The sequence below is a fragment of the Schistocerca cancellata genome, unplaced genomic scaffold, assembly GCF_023864275.1.
Source record: "Schistocerca cancellata isolate TAMUIC-IGC-003103 unplaced genomic scaffold, iqSchCanc2.1 HiC_scaffold_1096, whole genome shotgun sequence".
Lineage (NCBI taxonomy): Eukaryota > Metazoa > Arthropoda > Insecta > Orthoptera > Acrididae > Schistocerca > Schistocerca cancellata.
In genome coordinates, this window is record NW_026047095.1 from 797960 (window position 1) to 821843 (window position 23884).

Genomic DNA, 23884 nt, shown 5'->3' on the forward strand with positions numbered 1-23884 from the left:
ATGGGTGGACTAGGAAAACATTTCAAACACCGTTGCTCAGGAGCGACACGAAAAGGCTTCAGGGAGTGGCATAACAGCCAACAAAGAAACCACCACTCACATGGGTGTTCATTTGCACACATTTCGCGGTCGAAAGCGACAGTGTGATGTGCAGCAGAACGGCCGTCTTGACAACCTCTAACACTGCAGAGAGTCCCCTCCCGCAAATGATTCATCCCTTTTCTAAGGACATTGCGGGATAGCAACCTCATTGAACGTTTTCTGACTCTTGTGAAGTGTAGTGCCACCTCAAATTTTGCTCTGGTACACAGGGGGAACCACTAGGGACCATTCAAACTATTTGATGAATTTTTTACTTCATTTAAGGCAGCAAATGATGTATATGTATTTTCAGTCATCCTGTTAAGTGCCCCATAATGACGTAGTCACAGGGGGAAACCACATTGACACATGTATGAGTAAAATGACATAAGGACCCTCTAAACCGCCCCCCGCCCCTCCACCATACTCTCCTATTCAGCAGCACCCTTGGTGACACACACACACCTTTTTTCAGCACTCTAAAAGTGTATGCACAGTATTCACGCTAACGGTTTACAAACTTAGCCAGTAGAGAAATGCTTCCACCCTTGGCCCGAAAGCGAATGATCATGCTCTGTTGTACATCAGATAAATCGCTCCATTCCTGCATTACATCAACAACTGTACTGTTTTCCCTCTCCCCGCACGTACCTTGTATACCTTCCACTGCTAGTGTTGCCACCTGCTATCTGTGAATGGTTACTGACATGGAACATAGACAGTAGTCACATTAACGAGAATGGACCATTTAGTTTCCCCTTTTTATAGTTATTGAGTACTCATTGAGTGCTGAATTAAGTTAAATTTTATGTAGTTTAATGTTTTTATAATGCTGTTGCATAGTAAAGGTGTAGATACTTAGCTACAGGGGTACTCCAGATAGTATAATCGTCTATACTGATCTTGGGTCATACAAAATATTGTACTGAATATTTGACAAACAATTAAACGTGAGTACAAGCATTTTTAATATTCGGAAGTTTGTTAGTGGTGCAAGGAATGGAATGACTAATTAATAAAAACTGTAAATGATTTTAAAATTAGCAATGTTCTCTTTATTTCCCTCCAAGAAAACATACTGTGATCCAGTTAAGGTATAAATTTGATTGTAGCAATGCACTTATGCAGCTTGTGAACTGAACTCTCTGTCTGTATTCAAATACGAAGTTATTGTGTAAAAGTTGTTGTTTAACTAAAGCATATTGGAAGTTATTTTAATATTGAGTTTAAATAAGTGGAAGGAAGATTAGGATGTGAAACTGCTTAGAAAATTAAAGCTGTGTGCCGGACTCAGACTCGAACTGAGGACCTTCGGTTTTGAGGGGCAAGTAAGCTACCAAATGTCATCTTTCAATGTCCTTTTTCCTAATCGTCTACGTTGTCTTGGTTTTGTTTCACCACCTCCAACAGCTCTTTCTGTTGCCCTAACTCTTTCTTTGTCTCACAGTGAAACGACCAACACACGCTATTAGTCATCAAAAGCCTTTTTAGATAAATGTCAGGGTTCTGTACATGACCTGGTAAAAATGGAGCACTTCCTTTTCCGTTCGTAAGTCTTCCAGTCTGTCCGACTGTTAAAAACCATTTTTCTCATGATCTGGTAGATGTATCATGTTGAAATTTGTGTTACATGCTAAGGTCAATGGTTCACTGGCGGTGTACAGAGCTGAATTTCTAAGTCAATACAGTCAAAATATATGTCCATTTATCCCACATATTTTGATACTCGCTAACTCTTTCATCAAAACCTGTAGTGTACTTTCCCATAACGTAGATACATGACATTTGGCCACCAGTAAAGTAGAAATATGAAAGAAGGGAATAAATCCGAAAAGTGTTAATCTGTAATTATATTACCCAAAAGATTTTTTTTTCATTTATTGTCCCACTGTCAGTCTGCCCGTCTGTTAAGACTCCTTTTTTTCAAGCACGGCAAGACATAGTAGTTGAAATTTGTGTCACATACAGTAATCGTTGTCCCCTGGCCTTGTAACAAGCGTAATCTTGTTAGTCAGTGCAATTAAAAGAAACGGCCATTTATGTCACATGTTTTGATACTCGCCAACTTACTGATCAGAACCTATACGATACTTTCCGATGGCCTAGAATCATGAAATTTGACAAGAAGAAATGCTTCACAGCACAATAAAGAGGAAATATCCGAAAATGTTAATTTGTATTTATATTAGAGAGCAATTTTTTTTGTCGTTTCTTATCTGTCTCTCTGTCCGTTCGTCTTTTAATTCACCTAATTCTCAAGAATTCTCAAGGCAGACGTTTAAAGTTTAGGGTTCTTTGGTGTTGTAATAGAGTTAGGCTTCAAAGTGAATGCAGTCAACAGACACGGCCATTTACGTCACATTTTTTGACACTACCAAACTAATTCGTTATAATCATCTATGGTGTAATTCCCGCTTCACAGTAAAAGTATAGAAAGAAATCAGAAAATTGTTAATTTTCAATAATGTCACATGAAAACATATTTCCTTTATCGTTAGTTATCCGACTTAAAAAAAAATACGTTCTCAATAGTGCTGCAAGTTCTGTGAGTGTTACCTTGCCAATATCAGTATCGACAACAGCAAAGAAATCAAGAATCTCAATTAGCGAAATGGATTAAACGTCTGTATACATAATTGTATACGGAAACCTCAGACCGCGAGTCCTATACGCAGCTGGACAATTAAAAAATATATCGCTAAATATGTTTGTTGATATTACCCCACCATATTTCAAACACTTTAATGTCCTGGCTGCATAGAAAAATCGCGAAGATAGTCGTAATAGCTTGTTGTCTGGGACTGCCTGCCTCAATACTATTTTTTTTCTGTTCTTTCTCATATTAACATTTGTATGTACTTCTTATCCACTGTGGGTTCATAAAACACTGCAACTATTGAAACTGAAAGTAATTTATAAAGAATTAGCTGCTATCATTTGCTTCTATAGCCATTCATTTTTCCATGATGGCTGGCACGGCATCTTAAGATGTTCACATTTATTTATGTGTCGTTATCATGGAACTTCACTAACGGCTTTGCAGAAATTTGCAACAGACGTTTCTAAGGCAGCTGTTGTAAAACTTCTCGAGTAAGGAAATAATGTTCGCGACGAGTACACCCTAAATAAATGTAAAATTCGAATAATGGGGTGAGTGAAAAATGAGTGTACTCTCAAAAAGGCGTTCTTGTCTTATAATTTGTTGTCGTGGAGTGTCACGAATGGGGTGCCACTCATTTCGGTGCGTAGCCCTATAGGCATTAACGTCACGGACGTTATAGTTTTGACTTTATGTGCTAGGAGAGGTGCTGTTGCTTCATTGACAAGCGGGCACATGAGCTTAATAGCTATGTGAATAAGGCCCACAAGTCACCAAATATTGCGTATAACCGATATAATCTATATGACCATTTCAAAATACACCATAAATTTTGCTGTAGAGGAAGAGTAAGAGAATATGAAAATCGTTAATTACAACGAGGGAAGTTTTCTAGAAATAATTGGGAATCTTCACGGTTTCTGACATTTGTCTATACCTTAAGCGTCACGTTCTACACGTAATTTTGTATTTGTTCTATGGCTGTCAGTACAAAACAGTTTTATTTATGTCGCAGTGTGTTTGCTGACTTAGTAATATGTTTTTCTCTTCCTTGCAAAATATATGTGGTCTCTATATATGTGGTGTCTTTTCATTCTGACAAACACACACACACACACACACACACACACACACACACACACATATATATATATATATATATATATATATATATATGTGTGTGTGTGTGTGTGTGTGTGTGTGTGTGTGTGTGTGTGGAGGTCAATGCAACAAGCTGGCAAATTGGGTCGCATGTCTGCAGCGTGCCGAAATGGCACGACCGTTTAAAGCGACCGCTGGCGTTAAGCGGGAGATGCAGGCTCTAGGCCCAGTCTGGCACAAATTTTCGCTTTTTAACATTGATTCATTCAAATCTTGGAGTAATAGGTTGTCTGTGATTGTATCTGAAAAGCTAGGAGCTTTAAATACGTAAATATTCTGCACGGACGAGAGGTAAAATTAGGGTCAAAGCTTTGATTATGCTAAAGTGTTCAGAAGTTGACTGTTTGATTGCTTGACGGTGAACAGCGTGTATGTGAAGTAGCAGTCGTACAAAAGTTTCGTTTCGAGAATGTGTTCTGGAGCGGAGGTCGGAATATACTTGAGTACGTCTAGTAGTAAACTAATCACTCATAACGTATGTCATACCTGTGAAGTACAAACAGTGAACTGCATGATGCGCCAACTACAGCGCAAGCAGTAAACGTTACACATCCTGTGCGAAGCAGTTTCACTCATAGTCGACGATTGCTGCTAGTTTCACAATAATAATAATAAATAACTCATTACTCAGGATACTGGCGTACGGGAAGAAGATGCAGGAATCCTGCAGCGTCGTAGTGGAAGTTATTTTCCGTTGGTTTTCTCCGACCTCTTACGAAGTGGCAATTGTGTATTTTCGTCAAGTGGATGACTGTGACAAGTCCTTGACAGAGTAGCGTTGGGTCTGGCTCTGAGCACTATGGGACTTAACATCTGAGGTCATCAGTCCCCTAGAACTTAGAACTACTTAAACCTAACTAACCTAAGGAAATCACACACATCCATGGCCGAGGCAGGAATTGAACCTGCGACCGTAGCGATCGCGCGGTTGCAGACTGAAGCGCATAAAACCGCTCGGCCACACCGGCCGGTTGTTGGGATTGTTAGGGCGTTCTGTGGCCTCTGAAAGACTAATATAGTCTTCCATTGATATGTTTTGTGATCAATGGAGTCAACTCACAGACCAACACAATATAAAACGAGCATTTATGAACTGACTATAAAGTAAATATCCGCCGCTGGATTAATTCATCATCGAAATACTGTTATTGTCATGTAATCGTTCCTAGTAAACGTTATAGTTTGCCCACTATCTAAACTGTTCTGTTTTTAAAAGAGTTTTTGTTTTGTTTCGTGAGCAAAAAATCAATTGTATTCAAATTCTCGTTAGAACGTAAAGATATACATTTTACTAAAAACGGTTTTATCATTGGAAACAGTTACAGAAAAAGAACGCTGTTAAATAAATAAAGAATTTAAGGCACGAGTAATAAATTAAAAACTTAACAGCTCATTCATGGTTCATAATAAAGACAGATATTAAAGAAAAATAGACTTCTTCAACCTTAGTTGACACCATTTAGCACTGACTATTCGTAATACCCAAAAAGTGATACAGTTCTCAGTTACTAAGTGATTTTCGACACATATTCCAAAAATCCTTAGATTCAGTAGGAGAATACTGGTGAATATTTTGTATTATTCAAAACCTCCTTACTTCTCGAGAATACCAGCAAACGGTGGGCGGTCAAAGTTTTCTTTTATTTACCTATTTTTTTCCTGTTTTGATTCTATATATTGTGGCTGAGAAGGAGGGGAAGGAAGAGAATGTGCACTCTGTGTGCATTCTGGGGGGAGTTATTCCGGATATGGAAAGGGTGCTTGCCGGCCAGAGTGGCCGAGTGGTTCTAGGCCCTTCAGTCTGGAACCGCGGCACTGCTACGATCGCAGGTTCGAATCCTGCTTCGGGCATGGATGTGTGTGATGTCCTTAGGTTGGTTAGGTTTAAGTAGTTCTAAGTTCTAACGGGCTGATGACCTAAGTGCTCAGAGCCATTTGAACCATGTTTTGAAGCTCGTAAAAATATGCAACAAACGAACGGTGTACTCGCCTTATTAGTAGCGGGAAATCGAATTGCTCTCTCTCTCTGACGGTCTAACCAACACTGAGCTGTTCTAACCTAACAAACAAAAGTCTGTACGATACGAGGGTCGATACAACAGTCGATAGCAACAGCGGTACCGTGTACTACACTGTTATCCAAATAAATGGTTGTGACTAGTAAACGCTCAAACACGCAAGAACTTACAAAAATAGACTAGTAACTACCCAGATAACTGAAAATAAGTCGCTCCTGTTTGAAGCTCGTAAAAATATGTAACAAGCGAACGATGTACTCAAGTTATTAGTTGCAGGAACTAGCGGTGCGCTTTCTCTAATGGTCTAACCAAGTCAGTCATGACTGCTTCAAGAAGACAACTACAGCAGCAAACAATTATCACGTCTTTTCTACATCATTCAAAAAGCTGCCAACGCGTGGTAACAAAATACGTTATTTATACAGATAACTATTCTTCAATGTTCCCATTCTGAAGTATGTTTCTTGAATCTTGCGTTCGTCTTTGACTGAACGTTAGAGTAACAGCTGTTGTCATGTTTCCTACCAACTTTACATATCTTAATGTCCCAAATTTTTATGTCACTTCTTGTTTATAATATTTTTTTCGGTAAATGTTAATGTCGTGTGACTAGGGCCTCCCGTCGGGTACACTGTTCGCCGGGTGCAAGTCTTTCGATTTGACGCCACTTCGGCGACTTGCGCGTCGATGGCGATGAAATGATGGTGATTAGAGCAGCACAACACCCAGCCCCTAGCGGAGAAAATCTCTGACCCAGCTGGGAATTGAACCCGAACCCTTAGGATTGACATTCTGTCACGCTGACCACTCAGCTACCGGGGACAGACGTTTTTTGGGGTAGTGTCTTGTGACTGGTTTGTTGTGGTCCTCACGACTACCCCACCTGTGGCAAGCTTTCCGCCTCAGAGAAGCAGCTGCACCCTACGCTCGCAGTTATTTCTTTGATGTATTCCAGCCTCTGTATTCCTCTACAGGTTTGATCCTATAAAGCTCGCTGTAGTACCATGGAAATTATTCCCTGATGTATTAACAGATATCCTGTCATCCTCTCCGTTTTTTCTTGTCGGTGTCCTCCTCATACTCCTTTTCTCACCGATTAGATGGAGAAAGTCCTCATTCCTTACCTTATCAGTCCACCCAATTTTCAACTTTCGTTTGTAGCACCCCATCTCAGATGCCTCGGTCCTCTTCTGATCCGGTTTCTCCTCTGTACTCGACCAACTACCGTACGCTGCTGTTTTCCAAATGTACAGTCTCAGGCATTTCTTAAGATCTGCAGATCTGCAATCTTTTGATAACTTCACATGTGGCAAATTCTTTTTGCTGTGTGTGTGTGTGTGTGTGTGTGTGTGGGGTGTGTGTGTGTGTGTGTGTGGTGCTTTGCCGGGTATGCTGATGTACAAATTACATAAGTGCTGGATATATTTTGGAACATTCAAAAATCACAATCCTGCAACTTCGCAACAAAACCGCGCGGAATTTTCGACGGCAACAACACACCAAAAATACTTCGCCACAGTGGAATAATAAAAATCAAAAACGGACGATAATGTAAAGTGTGTCTTGAAAATCAGCCGTCTGATGTTGAACTTGCCAGTTATAAACCGATAACGGCGCTATTTACCTAAATAAATAGCAGTATTAATAGTGGCTGGTTGCTGTTTTCTTCTTTGTAAGAATTTTCCTTAGCATCACTTTCTTTTGAGAGTCACTTCACACAAACATCTGCTAAGCTCAAAATCAGAAACAACATTATCCATAATCTCTGTTCCTTTCGTTGGAGATCGTCAGCAGACACTGTCCAGGTACCAGCACTCAGATTGGTACAGTCAGCAGTCCAATACTGTGCGCCTGTCTGGCTTAACAGTCCACACGTAAAAAAAGATAGACGTACAACTTAATTAGGCCGTGCGCATTGTTAATGGCTCGATACGATCTGCTCCCATCTATTGGTTACCAATCTTGACCCACATTCCACCTCCTGATATCAGACGGAAGAGCACGCTGCTGCATGAATACCAGGAAACTGTTAATAACGCCGACCTTCCAATACTAGGTGACGTATTGTCTGAGGAGCGAAAAGATTAAACTGAAGATATTTCATTCTCATCACATCTAGGGCTCTCAAGAAAATTGAATTAAATACCACCGATGAAGGGAGACTCTTCTGGCAATAAAACTGTTCTCCACAATGTCTGAAGCTGCTTTGCCTGCCTGAAGAAACCCTCTAAATTCGACCTGCCTCAGGTAATTTGGACTACCTTGAAAAGCATCCGAATGGGCCATGGACGATGTGCAGACACCCTCGACAAGTGGGGGAAATATTCATCACCATCATGTGACTGTGGTGCGGACAGTTGTTGGTTTCGTATCGACGTGTCCCGCACGAGCCTCCTTTCGAGTATTTCCTGACAGTGAGTGTGATGTTATTACCTTTATATCCATATATAGCTGTTTCATTTATGTTATTTTACGCTAGAGAACTGTGCTTGTTTGCTGAAGTGCAGAAGTTTTGTAATCTTTGTATATGTATTGCCGTACCACAAATAAGTAAATTTAAAAATGTTCTATCTAAATAACTGTAAAGACCAATGATCGTAAAGCAGTAATTGTTCACATATGTAGCTTCTTTGTATGCTCAATGTAGAGAAACCGAAAAAAAGGCACATTTGCTATCGGAAAGCCACAATACTGAGAATTCTACTGTAGCTCAACGCACGTTTCGTCTAACGTCAACAGCCTATGGAAAACGTCACTGTAGCTACACCCAACCGTGTGAGGGAATTGTAAGCCACCAGCAGCACCAAATCAGTATACCATCACACGAATTGGAGCTCTGTAGTCTGTCACTTCACTCGATGAAATCATATCGTGAGGTCCACTGGTGGGCTGTTACAGCTGTCTTTCACAAAAGCCTCATTACAGAGGTATGTCGCCCTGTAGTGTGTCGATTCGACAGGTTACGAACGAAGAGCATTGCATCAGCCGGCAGGGTAGCTCAGCGTGTTCGGTCAGAGAGCTGGTTGGCCTCTGTAATAAAAAAACTGAGTGGAAAGATCAACAAACGAACTCAAACGGATGTCATGTGACGTCCGCAAGGACCAAACACAACGATCATTGAAAGAAAGAAAGAAAGGACCCAGACGCTCATCGTATGCTTTTGGTTGGTGAATATAGGTAGTGTCTCACATCGCTAACGAGTAGCATACACGAACAGGGAACATTCAACGACACTAACAGCCCGTTTACACACATCTAATAGAATTACTATGAGATCTTGCCCAGCCCCCAGATGTGTCATTATATTGCAATTCTTGAACTCAATTGTGATTATTGTGTAATAAATTTCACACTGTTTGCATGCTTCTTCAAAGCCTTGTAATTTGGTTAAATATCATGGTGTTGGCCAAGATTTGGAATTTCATTGTCGTGAGGGTGTTATGTTTTCAAAATATACAATGAACTTCTTCAATTATCGTTACGACATTTGAGGATAAATCTCTGTTTTATAGTGATTACATGCTACGTTGGACATTATTTTAAGTAGGGTTGTCAGACGAATGCTTGCAGCCAGAACAATACAGAGTTTTCCCGTTTCCTTTCGGGTCCGTAGCAAACCTTTAACCATACGCCAATGTTCAGTTTTTGAACGTGAGACTTAGACATAATTCTTAATCTTCCGGTTCCAAATTCTACGAAGCAGATAGTGTTTTTCACGCAAGGCGCGCATGTGATGGTAGCTGAGACGGATGTGACGTCAGAGCCATAGCTGCAAGAAGACACTTGGTTTCGCTCGTTATGGGAGCAGATTCAACACCTTATCGCAAGCCATCTTGTATTTTGCGTTTTAGAACTGACTTCTTTGTAGAATCTTTTTTTTCAATATGTGTAGCAGTTTGACAATTCCCGGAGTATAAGACTGCAAATTATCCTTCAGTTTGGTGGAAGCGATTTCCAGAATTAAGGCCATTCCAGGAGATACGTATAAAGTAAATCGTACATTACGTGTTCGAAAACTATGGACAGATTTTCCATTTCACATCCGCTTAACCTCGGTACGAACCATGCTGATGAGAAGTCTCTAGGAGGTGGACTCTCCTGAAACAGACAAGGTATGTAGTACATGCATGCTAATTTTCACAAACTATAATTTTCAAGGTAATAGCCGAGCTATTTAGGAAATAATCAAAAGGCGCTATTGATAGTGCTTTTTCAGATAACTGCGTCTGAGCTTACATTCGCTTTTCACACAGCTAAACATCTTAGCTGTGCCAGCAATGAGTGCAGCGTGAAAGTATAGTCTCAGCTATTCACACACACGACAGTTGAAAATTAAATCTCCTGTGATAAAACAACATGTGGGGCATTGATTACTGGTGTTTTTGGGCCAATAGCGTCAATAATTTAACAAAAAACTTAGAGGATAATAAGTCTTTTGGTGTAGGATCTGACACTTCCAACATAAGTAATCAAAAATGTTATCCTATTTGTGTAAAGTACTTTGATACGCAAGCAGTTATGTTCGCGATAGTTCTAGATTTCTCTGATGAGTCTGGTAAATCTGTTGTGTCAGAACAGATCTTAAAAATGATCCCATAACAAGAGTTCAACTCGCCCTAGGTCTTACGTTTTACTGTGGAAAACACAAATGCAAATAAGGGAAGAAAAAATATTACGTTCACTTAAAAATGGAAAATCGTTTGTAGTGATATTTAATTACAGTCCACACACAGTCCATAATTCAGTAAATCTTGTATGAATGTTGATTTCAATTTGTTGATATAGAATACAGTGCTTTGTTGATACATGTACCTTCAAGGTGGTTAAGTCTAACGCCTGCCACAGAACAACTGTTGAAATATCTTCCTGCAGTTATATCACACTTTTTTAGTGGAGGTGTTTGACCCAACTTCATTAAAAAGAACTGTGTCTTGTTCAGAAAAACAACAATTTATTTTGGTGAAATTATATCCTCACTTTTTGCTGCATTTAACTGACTTGTTTTCCAATGGTCTACCAACCTTAGGAAACAAATGACCGACGATTGTAAACTATACCATGCGATGGAGAAAAAAATGGCATACGTTAATTACCTGCTTTTTCCTTTATGATTGAGTTTCAACAGTTGCTGGGTAAATTGAAGGGCCTAATATCAGGTGAAAGACAAACACAACTATAAGAATACGAACGTATCTACATGTAGTGTGCCTGAAATATTTGATTAAATGTTCAAATTTTTATGACAATAACATTTCGTCCTAAATAAATTGTATATCAAAATAAAAAAAATACGTGAGTTACAAAATATTTTGAATTTAGTCAAATCACTTCATACTGTTGGTTTACCTAGTGCAGATTATATGTATTCAGAGATCGTTATAATTTGTGAATTATTTTATGGGAAGGGAGATAAACACTTGAAAGCAGAGGTAGCCACAATGTCAGTACCTCAGAGATGGGTCTACACTCTACATTTGATTGGTGCATCAAAATATGCAGAATTTTAGTTCCACAGAGAGAGGTTTCTCCATTGTAAACATTAAATGAAGTGAAGAGTGAGACAGATATTCAGCTGATCTAATGAAAATGCAATTTACACTTACGTCAGATATGATGAAAATTACACTGATTTTTATAAGACTGTGATGAAAATTGCACGCTCAGCTGGGAAGCACCATTCTTGATTTTTTTGAGTGTATAACAAAGAAAATGTTCAATAATTATGAGTTGGAAGAGTGAGTGGCCCTATTTTTCCTCACTGAAATCTGGCAACCATACTTTTAAGGCCCTAAAATAGTTTCCTTAGTAGTGATTGTAAACATGAAGTTATTCGATTCTTCCCTGTGAACCAGATTTTTCATTCATTAATTTATTCGACTCTGGTCTGTGCACCATTCATTGTACAGGATGTAATGGGTATAAATGCAGATAGTTTTATTGATGACTGAGGATGGTGTACTGAACAAAACCACATCAGTATTTACGACATTTGCCAACTAATATCTGTAGGTATTAGAAGCGATATGTTTTTAGGTTGGGTAGTACCTCCAAGAACTTGTCGCAAGAGCAAGGCATTAATGATTATTTTCTCCTCAACAGCAGGTCAGGTACTGAAGAGTGGACGTGTGGATGCAAAAACGTTAGTCTGCACTGACAGGTGTTGTCCACTTAGTGGTGCAATTACAGCCATGCAGAAAACGTCGGGTTGCAAAGTATGTTACGTATTTGTCTGAAGACTAATTGACACAGGGAAAGAAACAAGCAACACACTGGTCTGCGGTCCACCCTGATAGCTGAATGGACGCGATAGAATGTCAGTCCTAAGGGCCAGGGTTCGATTCCCGGCTGGGTCGGAGATTTTCTCCACTCAGGGAGAGGGTGTGGTGTTTTTCCTAATCATCATTTCATCCCCATAGACGCGCAAGTCACCGAAGTGGCGTCAAATCAAAAGACTTGCACCCGGCGAACGGTCTACCCAACGGGAGGTCCTAGTCACACGACATTTACATTTATATGCCGGCACGGTAGCTCAGCGTGTACAGTCAGAGAGTTTTGCTACGCTCTGTAATGAAAAACTGAGTGAACGGATTAACGGACAACCTGAACGGGTGTCATCGGACGTCCGCCACGAACAAATTCAACGAACAGTATAGAACAAAATGAGATTTAAAAAAAGGTCAGCGTGACGGACTGCCGTCCTGAGGGGCAGGGGTGCGATTATCAGCTGGGTCGGGAGATTTCTCCGTTCAGGGACTAGGTGTTGTGTTGTCTTCATCATTATTCCATCCCCATCCGGCTCGCAGGTCGCTCAATGTGGCGTCGAATGTAATAAGACCTGCACCAAGGCGGCCGGACCTGCCCCATCAGTGACCTCCCGGCCAATGACACCAAACGCTCATTTCCATTTCCCACTAGTCTGCGCACATATTAAGGTACCTCATACGCAAATATCTGCCCTCATACCTGTTACACCCCATACAGTGCATCCCATTTAATGATTCAAGAGGCAGAATCTAAGACTCCAGCAACAAATCTTATGTGACAAGTAACTGTTATTTTGGCAACTGAGATATCTAAAGAAGCGTGGCTTTCTGACGTACTTTGGGTGATATTTTTAATGAACTGGAAGATGTACAGACATAATAGTCAACAACATTTATACACAAACTTTCTGCAAAGGTATTTTCGAAAAATTTGTAGGCAGTTTCTCGAATACGAATTGTGTGGTAACAGCACACTGAAAAGTCGCATCTCGTTTATGTGCACATTAGATAAGAGCACAATTTATTGTCTGGTCTGTACGGGAAGAATAGTGATCTAGGCGTTTTGGTTGATTTTTTTTTAATATTATGAAAAAAACTTAACTACATTTCAGATCAAACTGTGCAGTATCTCTGAGTGAGTGACTACTACTATCAAAAGTAAGTTCGTGAATCATGTGTTTGTAATTTTAACTGTGCAGTTGTACAAGTATTATAACATACGTGACACTCGTACCAATAAGAGCAACAAATAAACGTAGATCTAACTCAAAGAAGCCAGCAGCGGTAAAGCGCAGATTCTCCACCGCCAATTGGAGAGAACGCGACGTCACTCTGGGTGGAAGCAGGAACTGGATCTTGTCCAGCACCAGGCCAACTCTGACTGCTCTCTCCGCTGCAGAAGTGCACGCCCAGCACAGAGCCAGCGGGCAGCTGGCTTCAACCACAGACAGAGCACCGGACGTGGTGGCCATGGCACGTAATCCGAACGAGAGGCGTGGCCAGTGCTTCACCATCAGCACGGTGCTGTAACTGGTGCAGACGACGTGCAGCAGGCGGTTGAGCATGGAGAGTGACAGCACGAGCCCAAAGTGTTGACCGCAGAGGCGGGCGACGCGGTGCAGGGCCAGCCTGGCGCGCTGCAGGCGCCGTATTTCACCCTCCGCCACCCACCGCCGCCCTCCGGAGGTCGCCGCCTCCTCCAGCTCCACCTCGCTGTCCAGCGGCGGCCGCACACTCCTCAGCAGCTGCCTCTGGATGGCGCCCATCCGGTCGCTCACAACTACCACGATGCCAAAGAACTGTATCTGCCAAACTAAGTTATAGAGTGCAAAAAACATGGCAATGCTTTCTTTCCACTTCCCTTCAAAACTGGCAGCTGCAGTATATAAACAAAAACCAACAAAGAGTCCTAATAATACTGCAACGAAAATAAAACCCACCCTCCGTGTTTTGGTGAAAACCTTGCTGTAGCTATACTGGCACTGAAAAAGCAATTGGTCTACTGTTTCCAGCAGACTAATTATTTTCCAGAGGTGCTTGTTCCCAGTAGTGAGACACGTGAACAGCATTATAGCTGACTCCATCCACAACAGCAGTAAAACTAATACTGCAGGGACCTTCAAAGTTGGTAAATGTTCTGGAAGTGGAGGGTTACAAGAGCCGCTGTAGCAACAGTATGAGCCCAATGCCACAATACAAGCGAACCACGCTGCAGTTGTTACATACCACCCTCTCAGACGGATGTGTTTAAAATTTCTATCGTTTCTAATCGCTGAAGTGAAACCACACATCATGATGAGTATGTATAAAGGTTTCACTGCATCCAAGAAGGTAGGTTGAGTCATAACTGCTTTTGAAAATTTAGAGAGGTGTGATATGTGCAAACTCAAATGGAAACACACTTCTGATTTTATTAATATACATGCACCTCACAATGCATAAACTTGCTGTAAAGTTTCCTCTTGGTATGAAAAAATCATGCAGTAATTGTGTCACTATTTCATTATGCTTAAAGTTAAGAATTAGTGTAATATGTATTTGATATAAAATCCTGATGATGGTGTTTCCACCTGCCCAGTTTCAGCCTAACTGAAGCAGTGCAGCAGTGCTCATTATACCTCAATCGTTATTCTGCTCATTAGTACTGTAACCGATGCGTGTCGTAACGATTAAATGTCCCTTAAATAAATTATCTTGGCTTTACGAGGTCAAACCCACTAATTGACTTTCATTTCATTACTGCAAAAAACACAGACACTTCTTTATACTGAGCAACTATTAACTGCTGCTGTTGTAGTCTTCAGTCCGAAGACAGCTTTGGTGCAGCGTGCCACTCTATCCTGGGCGAGCTTCTTCATCTCCCAATAACTACAGCATCCTTCTGAATCTGCTAACAGTATTAATCTGTTGGTCTCCCTCCACACGCCGGCCTGATTGGCCGTGTGGTTCTAGGCGCTACTGTCTGGAACCGCTAGACCGCTACGGTCGCGGTTCGAATCCTGCCTCGGGCATGGATGTGTGTGATGTCCTTAGGTTAGTTAGGTTTATGTATTCCTACGTTCTAGGGGACTGATGACCTCACATGTTAAGGCACCCATTTTGCAGACACTTTGTGAAACTGGAGCACATCACGCACAATGTGGTGTGCTGACCCATGACTAATCAGTAAACATGCTGCAATGTCATTCACTCGGCGGATTTCCTTCGCTATGACTTCAACTGCTGTAATGTTCTATGCAGTCACAACCCGTTGTACCTGACCTGGACGAAGAGCAGCTTCCACTGAAGTCACACTATTTGTGAACTTTCTACTCCATTCGTAGACTTGCTGCTGTGACAAACATGCATCACTGTACTAAATATTCATTCGTCGATGAATTTTAATAGGTTTCACACCTTCAATACACGAAAACCGAAAACAGAACAGCTATCGATATGCTGGATCTATACCTTCCTCATGATAGGATACGCAGTAGCGACCACCAGATACTTGTACATATATTGCGAAGACTGTTGTGCAAATGCTGGGTCGGTTCCCCTCGGCAGAAAGGCGTCACTGTTTCTGGCCTCGACCTATTTGTTTGCTTTCTCTCTTTCTACATCTATCTGCAGACTTTGGGATTACAATTACAGATGTATTTTCACATGGTTTGCCAGAATATTATACCATTTACGTGGTACTTCTCGATATCAAGCACATAGCAGTATGCAACAGATCGCTCGCACAACGTAAGTCTGAAGATATAGACTGTAAATTATTCCTGTAGAAACGCGAAACTTTAGCGCGTTGGTTCGTGTTTTAACCAATTGAGTAACTAGAAACTTATCTCATCTTACAAGACCTTTACGTGAAAATTCGAAAAAAATAGAGGAGTTAAATGTTTCCACTCATGAATACAGACGTCGGTGATGTGATTCCAAATCATCCCCGTAATATACAACATCAACTAAGGTGTTCTTCATGTCTAGATAACAAGCAAGTGTGTCTTCCACTCGTCTTTCACCTGCTAGATGCGCATACCACAATCGATGCTCTCTCAACCAAATAAAGACGGGAAATGTGCAGAAGCAGTCAGCCAGACAATTTACATGGGAGCGAATAATGGTTCAGCGCAAACACACGCCCATATCGAATCTTCTCAAATTTCCACTAGGTCACGAAGACTGTCGAACACATACTATGTGTTAGTTTGCTTTTCAGCTGTCTAGAGGACGACACGGTTAAATCAACTACATTCCTGCGTCTCCACAGGCATCTACATTCGGACAGGTCCTACTGTTAGCTGGAAACGTGAAACACTTCCCTCCACAGGCCACTTGAGCAGACAGAATCATCCTACGAAACCAGTAACATTTATATCTTATCACTGTGCTTACAATTAAATACCTTCCTTATGACTTTACACAGTCATTTCCTTTGCATACGTCAGAACACACACACACATTCTTTCTAAGCCTGATACTCAAGGCTCACCCATCATTCATCCGCTACTACTACGTACAGGGTGGTCCACTGATAGTGACCGGGCCAAGTATCTCACGAAATAAGCATCAAATGAAAAAACTACAAAGAACTAAACTCATCTAGCTTGAAGGGGGAATCAAGATGGCGCTATGGTTGGCCCGGTAGATGGCGCTGCCATAGGTCAAACGGATATCAACTGCGTTTTTTAAATAGGAACCCCCACTTTTTTTATTATATTTTCATGGAGTACGTAAAGAAATATGAATGTTTTAGTTGGACCACTATTGTCGCTTTGTGATAGATGGCGCTGTAATAGTCACAAACGTATAAGTACGTGGTATCACGTAACATTCCGCCAGTGCAGACGGCATTAGCTTCGTGATACATTACCTGTGTTTAAATGGACCTTTTACCAATTGCGGAAAAGGTCGATATAATGTTGATGTATGGCTATTGTGATCAAAATGCCCAACAGGCGTGTGCTATGTACGCTGCTCGGTATCCTGGACGACATGATCCAAGTGTCCGGACCGTTCGCCGGATAGTTACGTTATTTAAGGAAACAGGAAGTGTTCAGCCACATGTCAAACGTCAACCACGACCTGCAACAAATGATGATACCCAAGTAGGTGTTTCAGCTGCTGTCGCGACAAATCCGCACATCAGTAACAGACAAATTGCGCGAGAATCGAGAATCTCAAAAACGTCGGTGTTGAGAATGCTACATCAACATCGATTGCACCCGTACCATATCTCTATGCACCAGGAATTGCATGGCGACAACTTTGACTGTCGTGTACAGTTCTTCCACTGGGCACAAGAGAAATTACGGGACGATGACAGATTTCTTGCTCGCGTTCTATTTAACGACGAAGCATCATCCACCAACAGCGGTAACGTAAACCGTCTTAATACGTATTGTTCTACCGATGTTACTACAAGATGTTTCACTGCATGACAGAATGGCGATGTGCTTCGAACATGATGGACGTCTTGCACATAGCTCGCGTGCGGTTGAAGCGGTATTGAATAGCATATTTCATGACAGGTGGATTGGTCGTCGAAGCACCATACTGTGGCCCGCACGTTCACCGTATCTGACGTCCCTGGATTTCGTTCTGTGTGGAAAGTTGAAAGATGTTTGCTATCGTGATCCACCGACAACGCCTGACAACATGCGTCAGCACATTGTCAATGCAGGTGCGAACATTACGGATGGCGAACTACTCGCTGTTGGGAGAAATGTCGTTACACGTACTGCCAAATGCGTTGAGGTTGACGGACATCATTTTGAGCATTTATTGCATTAATGTACTATTTACAGGTAATCACGCAGTAACAGCATGAGTTCTCAGAAAGAATAAGTTCACAAAGGTACATGTATCACAATGGAACAACCGAAATAAAATGTTCAGACGTACCTACGTTGTGTATTTTAATTTAAAAAACCTACCTTTTACTAGCTGTTCGTCTAAAATTGTCAGTCGTATGTTTATGACTATTATAGCGCCATCTATCACAAAGCGAAAAAAGTGGTCCAACTAAAACATTCATATTTCTTTACGTACTACGCGAATATGTAATAAAAAATGGGGGTCCCTATTTAAAATAGAAACGCAGTTGCTATCCGTTTGACCTATGGCAGCGCCATCTAGCGGCCCAACCATAGCGCCAACTTTTTTCCCCCTTCAAGCTAGACAAGTTTCGCTCTTTGTAGTTTTTTCGTTTGACGCCTATTTCGTGAGGTATTTGGCCCGGTAACGATCAATGGACAACCCTGTATAATACTCCGCCAATATCTGTTCGTTGACGATTCGAAATAATACTGACCAAAAATCTGCGATGCGTGGATAACATAAAAACGACCTGTTTCTTGTTCTTCTTAATCGTCTGCTATTGCAACAGTTTTTATTCTTTTACTATACACCGAAAAGGGGCGCTAACCTTCTCACATGGGAGCATCTCGAGAAACCTTGTGCCCTGAATGGGCAAGTACTCGGCGAGGCCCATTCATTCATAAGACGCAGAATGTAGCGGTCTACTCCTGATCAGCTGCAGATTTATTCAGTAAGGGTGCTATAGGGCGGGTTTGTGAAACACAGTGCGAGGGGGTCCTTCAATCTCTAATTTTATCCTAAGACTGCGAGAATTCTCTGTGACTCCCATACGCATAGAGATAGATCGTAAATTATGCACTATGCTCGAGGTGCTAGAAATAAATAGACCGCTGCCTGGTATACTTTGATGATGTATATTTTTGAGAATTAACAATGGATGGACATACAGCACAGTGATCTACCTGCATTCGCAAAGACACTAGCAAAGTACAGAATGGGTGGTTTGGTGATGATACTGAAATTGGGAAACATGCTGTCTTTGGTCGGTGTTGAAATTACTGTAAAATTGCTAAAATTGTTCACATTATCAAATGTGGTGCTTTTTATTACCGTACATTGACGGTGTCTTTTCCATCCCATCTGTCCACTGGTGTGCTGTTGGTTACCACATAATGATTGACTGACATCGTTTGTTTGAGATGGAGAAAGAGATTTGGGGAGGGGCAACACCTTCTGACAATGGCTAGCACCAAGACAGTGATCGCGTACCTGATTGCATATGAGGAATCAGACGAAGTGGAATGCAGAGGTATCAGCTATTGTGTCACTGTAACAGATAAGTCTCAGAGGTCGTCGATCACCTTTGAAACGCTCTGCGACGCCGCCAAACTCTTCCAGTTTATGTCGCAACTGTGTTTTATTTAAAATCATCCAGCGTGTGTGGGATGCTATGATTGCAGCTGTAAAAACATGCCATCTAGTTTTCTACGAGAAGTAGAGAATCAGAAAGTGTTAATGACAGGTTAGAACCTGACACAGACCTCGCAATCGTGGCGGGAAAATAAAATGTATGGCAGTGTTTAGAGTGTATTACAGTAGAAAAAAAGCAATGTTTCAAACAATGACACAGAGTCACAGGGAACATCTCTTTCCACTTATAGTCTGTGGAATACGGTCATCCACTTACAGTAAAGGTGACGAAACTTTAAAGTGGTCTGTCCAGTGGGTCAATACCTGTATATTTAATAGGATCGCCACATGTGTCTGGTGTCACCACACATACGGTATTTGTTTTCTATGTATGGGAGGAGAAAGATGCGGTAAAAATCTTAGAGACTGCTCTGTTGGATGAAGTTAGTTGAGCTTTCGTAGTTCGTAATTTTTCTCTGTAGGATGGAACAGAGTAATGGTGATAGCATGGTGGAGGGATAGAGGTGAATGGGCCATAGGGACTCGAAACTGCTTCAGACTGCAGTATCTGTATGTAGTTTGAAGAAGCATCACATTGCAGTAGCAAAATCCTCGTATTTCTCCCACTCACCCTACTATCTTTTATACTACCTCGTCTTGTAGGAGTGGGCTTCGTTTAGCGCTGACCTTACATACTGTGCACAGTTGGGGAAGCAACGATAAAATTTTCTGTTTCCATCAAATGGTCAAAACACAGTCCTGTCACACTAACTCAGCTTAGCCTGTTTCTACACAGGTTGCTGAAGATGGTAGATATAACTTTCTCCGACTTCTACTCAGTTCTGAATTAAATTGGAAAGTTGCAGGGATGGTAGCACAGAGTCTGAGGAACAGCCCCAAGACGCATAGGGACTACCTAAAACCAAGTTGGAATTTTACTGCAGCAGATAGGTTCGAGAAAGGTGACTCGGTTCGAGATGTGAAATATGGTTCACTAGTGGCTGTAATTACTTAAGGACTTCTCCATAGGATACAACACAAGTATGTGGTTGAATGGAAAGACTTGATTCAAGATTCCAGACAGTGTTTATATAGGATAGCGTAACACTAGAGATCTTAAAAGCCCTCAATCAGCGCACCATCTACTGTTTGTGATCCTTCTCAATCAACATTCGGCTATAACTTAGTGGATATATCGCAGAACCTCTGACACGACATCAAAACAGAATGCATTAGAAATACTGGAGAAATATCCAGTATCGGGATGGGGAGTTGCAAATACCTGTTTCGTACCACGTTTCTTAGCGAAACTACTTTCTAAATTCGGTGATTTTACCACAAGGTTGCATCGTCGGTGACATGTTACCGCACTGTAGGTCTGATAATATACACCTTCGGCGATCACCATCTACATTCAGTGTCGTGTAATTTGTCTGGAAAAAGCAACTCATTCGGAGGTAATGCCATTCATCAATTTATAAAACCGGTGTTGCTTTTAACACGGATACTTGTGTGCATCTGTAGAACCAAGACCGCTTGTGGCAGTAACATACAGTAGTTGTTGCCATCGTGTTTTTTAACATCTGGCGGTTTGTAAGACGATTACGTCTCTCTTTCTGAGACAAAGTGGTACCACTCGCAAAAAAAACTTATGAGGCTTGTCCACCCATCGCTCATTTTCGGTAAGTATTATTTCGTATCGCCAGCAAACAGTTATTGGCGGAGTATTACACTTGGTAGTAGGGGATGCATAGTAGGATCGCCTTGAGTATCGGGCTTACAAAGTATGTATGTATGTTCCGACATGTGCAAAGAAAATGACTGTGTCCAGTTTTAAGGAACGTATGGATTTGACGTGGAATACTGTGATGGTGAAGGGTAAAGTATGACGGGTAATAAGAATGGTACAGATATTTCTGTTTCCAAGGCCTCAGCCGTCAGCAGGGCATATTTATGATACTTCGCTCATTGTCGAATGTCGTCCAATTGATACAGCAATCATAATATTTATATGGAGGAACAGTGATACAATACATATGTCGTCGGTGTCCAAGGATGATTCTCTCTGCACCGGTGGCTTGTGACAGGGAATGATTTACCTTTCACGCTAACAGTAGGAGCTATCCAAATGGAGAGGCCTTTTGGGGTGCAGAAATGCAGCTGACTTAACCATGTCGTTCTCTAGACAGCCGAATAGCGAACTGACACTTGTGTTGGACAGTCCTCGTGATCCAGTGGACATTTGAGAAGATTCAATATGGATGTGTGTTTACACTGGACCATTATTCCTTCCCTCGTAAATTGTTTGGCAGACTGTTTCTGAACATTTTCTGCCTTTATTTGGTTGAGAGAACATCGATTGTGGTGTGCACATCTAGCAAGTGATAGACGGGTAGAAGACACATTTTCTGGTTCTCTAGATATGAGAAACACCTTAGTTGACTTCGTAAATTATAGGGATGAATTTGAATCTGTTACATCACCTACATCAGTATTCATGAGTGAAAACATCAATTACCTCTATTTTTTCGAGTTTTCACGTAAATGTCTTCACAGACTTGGTAAGTTTCTAGTTACTCAATATTTTACAGCATGCTCCACGTCACTAAAGTTTCGCGTTTCTAGAGAAATAATGTCCAGTCTATATCTTCGGAATTACATTGTGTGAGCGATCGGTAGCATACTGCTATGTGCTTGATAACGAGAAGTATCACGTAAATCGTATAATATTCTGTCAAACCATGTAAAAATAAATGTGTTCTTGTAATCCCATAGTCAGGTGATGGGTGTTGAAAGCAAGCAAGCAAGCAAATAGCTTGGGGCCAGAAACAGTGACGCATTTGCGCCGAGGGGAACCGACCCAGCCTTTGTACAACAGTCTTCGCAGTATATGTACAAGTGTCTGGTGGTCGCTACTGCGTATCCTATCATGAGGAAGGTATAAATCCAGCACATCGATAGCCATAATGGAATGAAAGTTTGTTTTTTTACTTGGAAAATTATGTGTGCAATAGATACTGAGATTCGTTCCATATCCATGATCGTTAATAGTTGACTTATCCAGTACATTGCTCTGTGTCAGACTGCAGCAGCAATCCTAATACTCAATCGTAGTTACGCTGATAAATATGTGTGTGGGCCGCAATATTCTTGTGAGTCTGGAGACGGCCATAGAATGCACAGTGGCAAGCAAGCAGGTCGGGTGAACTATTTCCCAGTTTGTGTTGAGCTGCTTTTGGGACCGCGTGTGTCGTGTATATACTCTGCGGAAATTTGAGAAGATTTGTTACGACGAGTGTTTGCGTTGGGAGTATTGACAGTGTTTGAATTCCTACCACTTAGGTCCTCCTGGGATGGCCACTCGTCCATGGCCTAGTGACCTCATTATGGCTGACATACGCTTCTGTGGATATGGTGTGGGTCCGTGTTTACGGTGATACTTTCCTGTGTCGGTGCTGCATTGCGGCATGGTGAGTACATGGGTGTAGACCACTTTTACACGGTTTAATTTTCAGTGTAATATGGCTATCTGTAGAAAATATTTTTTCGCCGTTGATCGTTTCGTCTGCAGAAAAGAAAAACGCGGTGCTCCCACACTGGCGGCAGCAGCAATTTGACAGGTAAATTCAGTAAGAGATAGGCCGACCCATTAGAAACATCAAGAAGTATGCATTCGGTGTTATTTGGGCTATTTTCGAGAACAGGTTCAGTTAGGACAATAATTTCCCTACAGGTGCGCTGAGACATCACGAAAGCTCCTACAAAAGCGACGGTTAACTATTTCTGCAGCACTTTCCTATTTCCGAGACGTAGACCTGACTCTTATTTACATACACATGTGACGGCAGTATAACATTGAGAACATTTCAGCTGCACCTGCGAGTGTGAGCTACTATGCAAATATCTCACTGAGGGTGATTCCCAATAATAGCATCTCTCTCAGCACTGAAAAAGCAGCTCTGTTTCATCGCACCAGTAACGGTGCCTAGGTGAACACGTATTTTGACAGGTATTTCTCAGGTGTCATGTATGAAAGGTCTGCCACCACCTCATCCTTGTAGGACCAAAACTGACACCTGCATGTGGTTCGGCAGCTGATGGCCATGTCATCACTTTGCGTGGGCTGCCAGTGCACCCCGACACCTGGGAGTGTTTGCGGTAGCATCCTGTGGGGTCCAGTGGACGGGGGGTTGGCGGGCGCAAGTGCTTTGTGATCGAAATATTTTTCACTGTGTACTTACATGTGATGTGTGTTTCATGACGGTATTCCTAGCGCAATCAGAATGCAAAACGAAATGCGGTCGATTTAGTTACTTTTCGTAAAGCCTCCATCTCTCCAAACTGCAGAGAATGACGAGCAGGACAAATCCAAGCCCCATAAACTGATTAAAAAAAAAAAAAACCTTATAACCTTGAATTTCCCCTTTGGGAGATCCTTCGACTCCACCACATAGCCGCCAGTTTCAAGGTAGATGAGGGAGAGGGAGAGTGGATGGGGAGGGACGGGTGGGGATGGGGTAGCGATGTCGGTGATCGATTTCCTGAAAATT